At 37.2% G+C, this 8,454-nt stretch overlaps 1 long non-coding RNA gene across 1 annotated transcript; it reads left to right on the top strand.

Moving 5' to 3' along the window:
* Positions 1-2,634: 2,634 nt before the first annotated feature.
* Positions 2,635-4,138, top strand: LOC121873759. Its single transcript, XR_006090304.1, has 3 exons — positions 2,635-2,821; positions 3,259-3,346; positions 3,871-4,138. It is a non-coding gene; the product is annotated as an uncharacterized LOC121873759 (long non-coding RNA).
* The last annotated feature ends 4,316 nt before the right edge of the window (positions 4,139-8,454 follow it).

The raw sequence follows: 8,454 nt of genomic DNA, 5'->3' as shown, positions 1-8,454 counted from the left end.
TCACTACTGCCGACAACAAACACAAATGTTTTGTGAATAACTGCACCTCCACTTCCTATGTACAGTACTTGTACTGAACTGTACTGTGCTGTGCATTTTTACAAACAATAAACATGGCAAGAAAAGCTATTAAAAAAAAGAGATAAGAATTTCACTTTACTGTACCGTACCTCTCCTCGGCGACAGGGCGGGGGTCATCGGGCTCATCGTCACTCAATTCCATAACAGGTGGTGAAGTGGGGGCGACGTGGATTCAGCTGCTTCCTCACTGCCGCCAGCGATTGATGGTGTTGAATCTCTCCTTCGGTGATCAAAGAACATGGTGATGGGGAGTTGTCGTCTCTTTCTTTTCATGTCTTCCATGATGTTTTTGTATGGAACAAAAGCATCATCCATCCCTCGCTTGAATTTCAGGGCACGCACCATGGAGGGGTCCATAATATAGGTCAGGTTTTTCAGTGCCTCAATCATCCTGGTTATCTCCCCCAACTTCTCCAACGTTATTTCTTGGTACGTGTTTTTCGAATCGTTTTCAATTAAAAAAAAATGTTACAGCACATGTATATTTTACCTAAACTGTGCCTGAATGAATATATTCTCAGAAATAAAAAGTAGTTTTGCTGAAACGTGATGTATTTCAATGTAAAATAGGATAAAATACATGACGAAAACAAGAGACTTTACCTAACCTTCCAATGTTCAAGAGATGTTACTCGTTTTATCAGTAGTTTTCGGTTAAAATACTCCTATATTAGTGTTCAATTAAGCCCCCGCCCCCTGTACCTGGGGACAATGGGAGAGGACGCATTATGGAGGGAAGCATGGACAACTCGATCACAACAAATCCTTCGTCTGGCAACGTCAGACTACATTTACTTTATATTACTTCTTACACTGGGTGAATGACAATCACAGTCACAACTTGAACACTGATAATTCACTACAATTGACTAAATCAAACTGAATGGTTATATCGGCGGGAGAACACAGCTACATACCTGGAGACAACGGGAGAGGACGCGTTATGGAGGACGTCTCTTCCTCGCGCCCGTGGTTATATACCCGAGTTGCCAGCGATTGCTACTCACTCAATGACAGAAATCACAAACAAACAACTGTCACTCATTCAAGGATGGCCCTCAGTTGACAAAGGTCTGGCGAATTACTGGAGTTGATTAACACAAACTAATCCAAGATTGAGCTTGCCAGGAAAAATTGGAATAAAAAACGCATTGACAACTGTCTTCACAAGGCGGGACTTACTGGGAGGGATCGTGAGTATAAACGTCATGGGGAAAAACACGTCTCTCTTAGGAATAGCTAACCCACTCATGTTTTGCGTTCGTGGAGTATAATAAGAATCATTAGTGTTAAAACAGACTAGCAGTCAACGTGACCATGACACCAAGGGTTTCAGGTAAGGGTTTGTGGACCTGTAGTTGGCAGAGATATTTTGGGCCAGATGACATCATAAAGGGAAGATTCAAGATCCGTGAGTCGAGCTATAGGCGTATGTGTGTTGCAGTAGGCGCATACACCTCCCTTAGAACGGAAGGAAGTATAAAGGTTGTAGTTTGGGTGAAGCTGCTTTGGTCAGTTGAAGTTCAGATAGTAGTTAGAGGTCGGGAGAGGAGGTTAATTGATGGTGCTCCACAGAAGGAAAATTGGATCTCGGGCCGAGAATGTTGGAAAAATGAAGTGTGAAAAAAGCTGATCCTCCAGCAACCGCGGTGACATCAGTTGAGGCCCCAGTAGTTTGATGATGATCAGGTTGGCCTTTGGGTCCACAACCTTCCCGACCAGTGGGACCCATCCCAGGAGGCCTGGTTCAATATTACTGTCAACTGATATAGGAGAATAAAAGAATAGAATAAAAAAAATAATAAAAAGAATAGAACAGATCAAGAGTGAGAAAAGTTATTTATGTTGTTGTCAATAGTAAGGGAGACACCTGAGACCCTGTAACTTTCACTTCATGCAGTACTGCCTTGACTGTTGCAAATGTTGGTGTGCATGGCAATGAATAAAATGCCTGAACACGTGTATGAACTCCACTTAAAGCAGCTGCACTATTACACTAAGCTTGTGCATCAAGCTTGTCTGGGCTATTGTCAGTCAGAGTATAAAGTTCATTAAGAAACACTGGCTAAGGCTTCTGCTGTCTGGTTGAAAAATCCCCTGATTCTTTCAAGTTGTTTTCCTTGGACTTCATACCTTAACACAATTACCATTTGTGTTTTATCCTAAATGCTTCATTTGTGCCAGATATTCTGTTTTACTTACTACTTCAAATCTGTCACACTAGTTATTGTTCAGGTTAAGTCCCCTAAGACCTTTACTCTTCCTTAATGTACATGGCCTACCTATTACTGTAGTGTTAATTATAAAGTTTTGTTGTTTAGTGATGACTGCCATCTTAGTGTTGAGTCTGGAGATTTAATTGTAGATAATACAGGCATCCCTCGCTGTACAAATGGGTATCTTCCTTGAAAACCTTTCAGGACAAGGAACAAGAATAATTAGCTTTTGTATTGACGCTGCACTTTTTATATTTATAGGTAATGGAGCAAAATTCTTGTTTTGTTAAATGTAATATTAGCTTCCTTTTTTCTTTTTCTCCATGGATTCAGTACGAGAGAACAATACAGTCCACAGCGAAACATTAAGGAAGTCCTGGCCAGTCATGAAGCCAACATAGAGGAATAGCTACAGAAGGGAAAGATGTCTTGCCTGCTGATTGTACTGTTTTATTGAAAGACGGAGGCGACGGATTGGTTGCATCTGCCGCTGCCTTTTGAGAGGCATCCCAGACCCTCACTTGGTGAGTAACCTTCTTGGCTTTATAAGTACAGTGTAACCTTTATCTAATGGACTATATATGGAAGGGGATGTTCATTAGATGGGGATGTTCATTAGATGGGGGTTTCACATCAGACATCCCCATTGTAGTGGACTTGTCTACCCATATAGGCTGCTGGATGGAGGTTTAATAATTTGTATGTGTGATTGAAGTTGTTGGTGTAAAATATCTAGAGATCTAAATGATTCACATCCTAGCTTGTTTCACCTGACCAACGATTAAACACCTTTGCTTATTTCACCTGACAATTAAACATCCTTAATGCTATCTGGTGGGGGTTAGAGTAGGTTAACTGCAGTCAAACAGCATGACCAAAGAGAACTATGTATTGTGTGAAATAAGGAACTACTGGTAATATAATACAATGCACCATATATGAGATATAATCTTTTATACAGGTGCTGACACATAACTCCCAAAACAGTGGATCTTCAGAGACTTAAAGACAGTGTAATCCCCTGGTGTTTGGTCTGACAGCACAATAAGGTATGTACTGTACAATAATGATATTATTGTGGTATTTCTCAGTGATTTGATTGTCAACAACTGGGAAACCTTAACCCACGTCTAGTCGTGATACATTCCAGTAGAGTATGACAGTACAGCTGCCGTCACTCGACTTCTAGCGTCGGTTTATCTGTAGGTGAAGACATCTGACTGCTCCCCCTCAGACAAAAGTGTAAATTAGCCATATATTTAACCTATAGTATTAACAAAGAATATATAGCAAATTCTTATAACAGCAACAGTGGAATTTTTTTTTAATTGGACAATATCGCACTGAACATTTAAAAGAATTACAGGTTGTTTAATGGTGGGGATGAAAACCTTAACATTAAGTGTGGGGGATAACTGGCAGATGGCATTGTTATTATATAAACTATAGAAGATGTGGAATAATCATTAAAATACTCTAATGAATCTTAGAAATAATGTAATATAAAACTATAATTTTGGATGACATGTTCTATATGTTTACACTGTACATGGAAGTAATTGTTTCATTTCAGTGTTGCAGACCAATTGTGGACAAAACGGTGCTGGTCAGTTGGGTAGGTAGGCTCCGAGGACTGTGTTATGAGTTATTATTTTGGTAGTGTTAAGTCTCCCAACATAATCACCATTTTGTATATGAAAACTTTGTTGAGTTGTCTTTTTGTTGTTACTATAGGCAGTCCTTGAGTTACACACACCTGCACTTAAGAATGGGGTCCCAATACGGTACTGTACGTAGTATACCACAGAAATATCTAATTAAAGTATTTTTTCACATTAATTATTGTTTAGCATGACTTTATTTACAGTACAACTACTGTAGTATTTATATTATTTATGTATGGGATAAGACTTTTATGGTCAGGGTTGTAACTAAAATCCCATTTCTTACATAATATTGTTTAACATAACTTTATTTACAGAATTTATATTTGTTGTGTGTGGGATATGTTGTTTTGTATGGTCGTTAACCTATAGAATCAACATTGTTCTGGCTTTTGAACAAGGTCCTAGCTCGGGGAATGCCATGTTTATAGTCTGTTATGAGTGTCCAGCCCACGGTGCCAGAAGAACATGTCCCCTCAAGATAAGTCATATTTATTATTTTCTTAATTTTAAGTCCCTCATAATAAATTGTCACTGTATATATGACTTGTTATGTCTTACTGCAATTCAAGAGGAGGCAACTAATCATCCCATGTTATTTGCATTAACTTACCGTATAGTGCGGCCCATAAGTCGGCCCGGCGTATAAGACGACCTTAATTATTTCAACATAAATTGTTAATGTGGGCCCATACCTGGCAGATAAGTCGATCTATAAACTGCAATTTGAAAACTATGTCCTCAGTGTTTGCTAAACATACTTTTTAACAGCACTCAAACAAGTTTTACCTAAATGTAACATTTTCAAAATGTTAAAATACCTTTTAGTGTTAGTTTTCTTACAAACAAATGTTACCAGGGCACATGAATGGTGTAAACAAATCACAATAATACAGTTCGTACAAGATTAAAAATATATAAGATACTCTGTACACTCGGTGAGTAATGACAATAAGATTAATACAGTACTGCATCCCCAGATAACTCACAAATTTTTATTTTGCTGCATTCGATTGTTTGCGGATGACACCCTGGATGTACCCAAAAATGTCTGCGGGTAGTTTTAAAATTGCCGACATTTTTGCTGCTGGTGCTGGGAGCACGCGAGTTTTGTGGCGTCCCGTAAGGTCTCTCTCGTGATCTAAATATGATAAATAATAACTAGGTGGGGGGAAGGTTATACTACAGGGCATTTCAACATAGTGACAGTGCAAAAAAGGTAAGATTGACTAAGAGTGAACACACTGGTTTATTACAACACAGGGAAAAGAAATAATTGTCTTTAGGTGAAACACATAAAGGGAATATACATTTCTCTACACACACAGGTAAAAATGTAACCCTGCACCGCCCCCGTCAGTAAATGTTATTCGTGCCATTTTGAGAACCTAACCCCACGAATTTTAAGGGCCTGCTTTACAGTACATATAATGTACTATAAACAGTCCTATACATGTAGATAATAATTGTGGTACAGTACATATAAATAAATACATGTAGGATATGAGGACAACAGAGAGGATGGTTGTGTTCAGCTGTTGATTTCATAGTTAAGTTTATCATTTTCACTAACTTTAATGCCACTTGTGACAGTTATTGGCATTCATCAGTCATAGTTAACTATTATTCTTTTTACATAATGTCTTGCATGTACCTGTATTTCTCCAGATGTTTTATGTATTTAACAACTTCAGGGATGAAATTAGTAACATTCAACAAGTGTTTGGCAATACTGGCAGAGCTGCCCCACAGGCATCTGTCATGTTTACAACACATTTGTGTAAATGTTTACAAAATCCAGTAGTATTATATGAATATACTGTAATTGTATTTTTAAACAAAACGACAACAAATACTACAAGTAATTGTCCTAGTAATGTTTGTTTGTTGTTAACATTTATGTGTCGGTGTGACTAGTGTAAACACCGACCTTAGGCTGAGTTCAGTAACAGTTACCCTTCTGGAAAAATTTTAGTGAGGTCAAACTTCGAGGTAAAACTTGTTTGCGAGTGCTGGACTGACTGAGACCTACCAGTAAGGCAAAGTGAGGCTGGAGGTAGACCTGTGGTATAAGGTGACCCCAAGTTTTGAACACAAAAACTGGAGCTTCAAAAGTTGACTTACAGGCCACAATATACCCAGAGTCTGAATATATTGAGGTTTTTAATGATTGTGTCTCATTACTGATTTATGAACAAGAATTACTTGTGTCCTGCTGCTACTTGTCATAGAGTTAATGTATAAGGTAATCTTGTTGCTATTGCTTCTATGTCAGGTATGTTACTAGGCATCTTAGTTTACATGCTCTATGCTCTCTAGGTTAACATCATTGTGCATTGCCTTGGTTTAACGTGCACACTTTAGAGTTGAGCAAATATCTAAGTTAAGCACGTACAGAGGTTATTTTTAATTTGGTGGAAATTGTCGACACTTACATGAAAATTTTACCCTCTACACTTGTATACTGTGTTGAGTGATTATAAGTATGGTCAGGGCTGTGTAGCTACTAGTTATGTGTAGGTTTATTTTGGTCTCTTGTAAATTGAAATGGAAATTCCCTGTATAGTTATCAGGGTTCATTGTATAGTTATCAGGGTTCATTGTATAGTTATCAGGGTTCATTGTGTAGTTATCAGGGTTCATTGTGTAGTTATCAGGGTTCATTGTGTAGTTATCAGGGTTCATTGTGTAGTTATCAGGGTTCATTGTATAGTTATCAGGGTTCATTGTGTAGTTATCAGGGTTCATTGTGTAGTTATCAGGGTTCATTGTATAGTTATCAGGGTTCATTGTATTATCAGGGTTCATTTACTGCAGTTAGCCAGTTTTATTTTGACATACTGGCAGTACAGTGTCCAGATGTATGATGTTTTATCCTTTTGAAAATTTGCGAGAAACCTTTTTATTAGTGACTTGAGAGGATAATCCGGTTTTTGGTGTAGGTGCTTTTAATTTGGGTCGATTGTTATGATATTCCCGTCATCAATCAAGGATTATATATACAGTACATCAATTCTAGCCCCATAACCCCCTTCTACCCTTTCAAAATTTTCAACCCTTTATGCATTTTCTATTATTTGTCTAAATTTTTAAGGTATAATTTCTCCATTACTTCTTTCTATTTTGCCTTGAAATTGATAGTACTAAGAGATCTAGTATTACCATGGAATTGTCCAGGGCGATATGTTTGTTTTTGGTTTTGGTTTTATGAATAAAAAAATTCAAGTTTGGTTGAAAATTGTCTGAATATCTTGATTAGATATTCAACCAAAAATGAATCTTAAGATAGAAAAAATTGGACCCTAGGGTTATGTTGAGGAAAGGTTCTTCCTGTACTCAGTGTTTGTTTAATTGAAATCGGTAAAAAATTGGCAGAAAAGTTCCAGTCCGAGTGTTGGAAAAGTTAATTTTGAGATATACAGTAAAAGCCCAAAAATCCGGATGCCAGAAATCTGGACCACCCGAGAATCCGGACTTTTCGAAAACTCAAACTTTTGTTTTTTTGTTTTTTTTAATTTAGCTGGCTTTTGTGTGTATTTGTGCATGCATGAGCACCACAGCTGCACAGCGACCACGCAGTCGCCACTTTAAAACAAGCAATCAAACTGTGACAACGTATGAAATTTTGAGTCCTACTCTTTCCATTTACAGAGTACTGTACAAGCCCATAATAATGGCTCCTAAAGTAGATAAACTTCGTTGTGTGAAGAGAAAGAAGAACACGTTGAAATTGAGTGACAAACTTGAAATAATTAAGAAACTAGAACGTGGTGTGAGCAATACTGTTCTAATGGAAACATATGACATTGGAAAGTCTACAATTTATGATATAAAAAAGGCAAATAATAAAATTTTAGAATTCACAGCTTTATCTTTAAAACTGCTCGTTTAGATAAATGAAGCATGCTATATTTGCTAATGAATTAACTATCAAAATGTACCTGTTCATCTCTTCTTTATTTCTCCTGAAATTTGAATTTTAAAAGTACTGCCTGAGAATCCCGAAAATCCGGACCGACCCAGTCCCCAAGCGGTCCGGATTTTTGGACTACTACTGTAGGCCCATAAAGTTTCTCGACCTTTCTTCGCTGTGTAAGTGTTCATTCTGAGCCGATATTACATGTAATATCTTGTATTTTGAAGTATTTTTACATCTCAAACTGAACTCCAGCTATATTTCTTATTCTACAGGTCTAATGGTAGACCCTGCTGCCATATGGCATCACAAAAATTGTGACCAAGTCCCAGGTTGATGATCTGACTTTCTGCCTCACTTACACACAATTGCAGGGTCTCAATTGTTTCTCTTACTATTGACAACACATCATCATATATCGTTTCTCATTAATGATCTTTTTTTATGGTTCCTTATTATTACAGTATTATTATTTATTATTATTATTATTATTATTATTATTATTATTATTATTATTATTGTTGTTGTTGTTGTTGTTATTATTGCAGAGTTTTCAGTTTTATTATTGTTATCTGTT

Source organism: Homarus americanus, unplaced genomic scaffold (assembly GCF_018991925.1).
Source record: "Homarus americanus isolate GMGI-L3 unplaced genomic scaffold, GMGI_Hamer_2.0 scaffold7630, whole genome shotgun sequence".
Classification (NCBI taxonomy): domain Eukaryota; kingdom Metazoa; phylum Arthropoda; class Malacostraca; order Decapoda; family Nephropidae; genus Homarus; species Homarus americanus.
The sequence above is the reverse complement of the archived record's forward strand: the minus strand, read 5'-3'. Positions and strand labels throughout refer to the sequence as shown.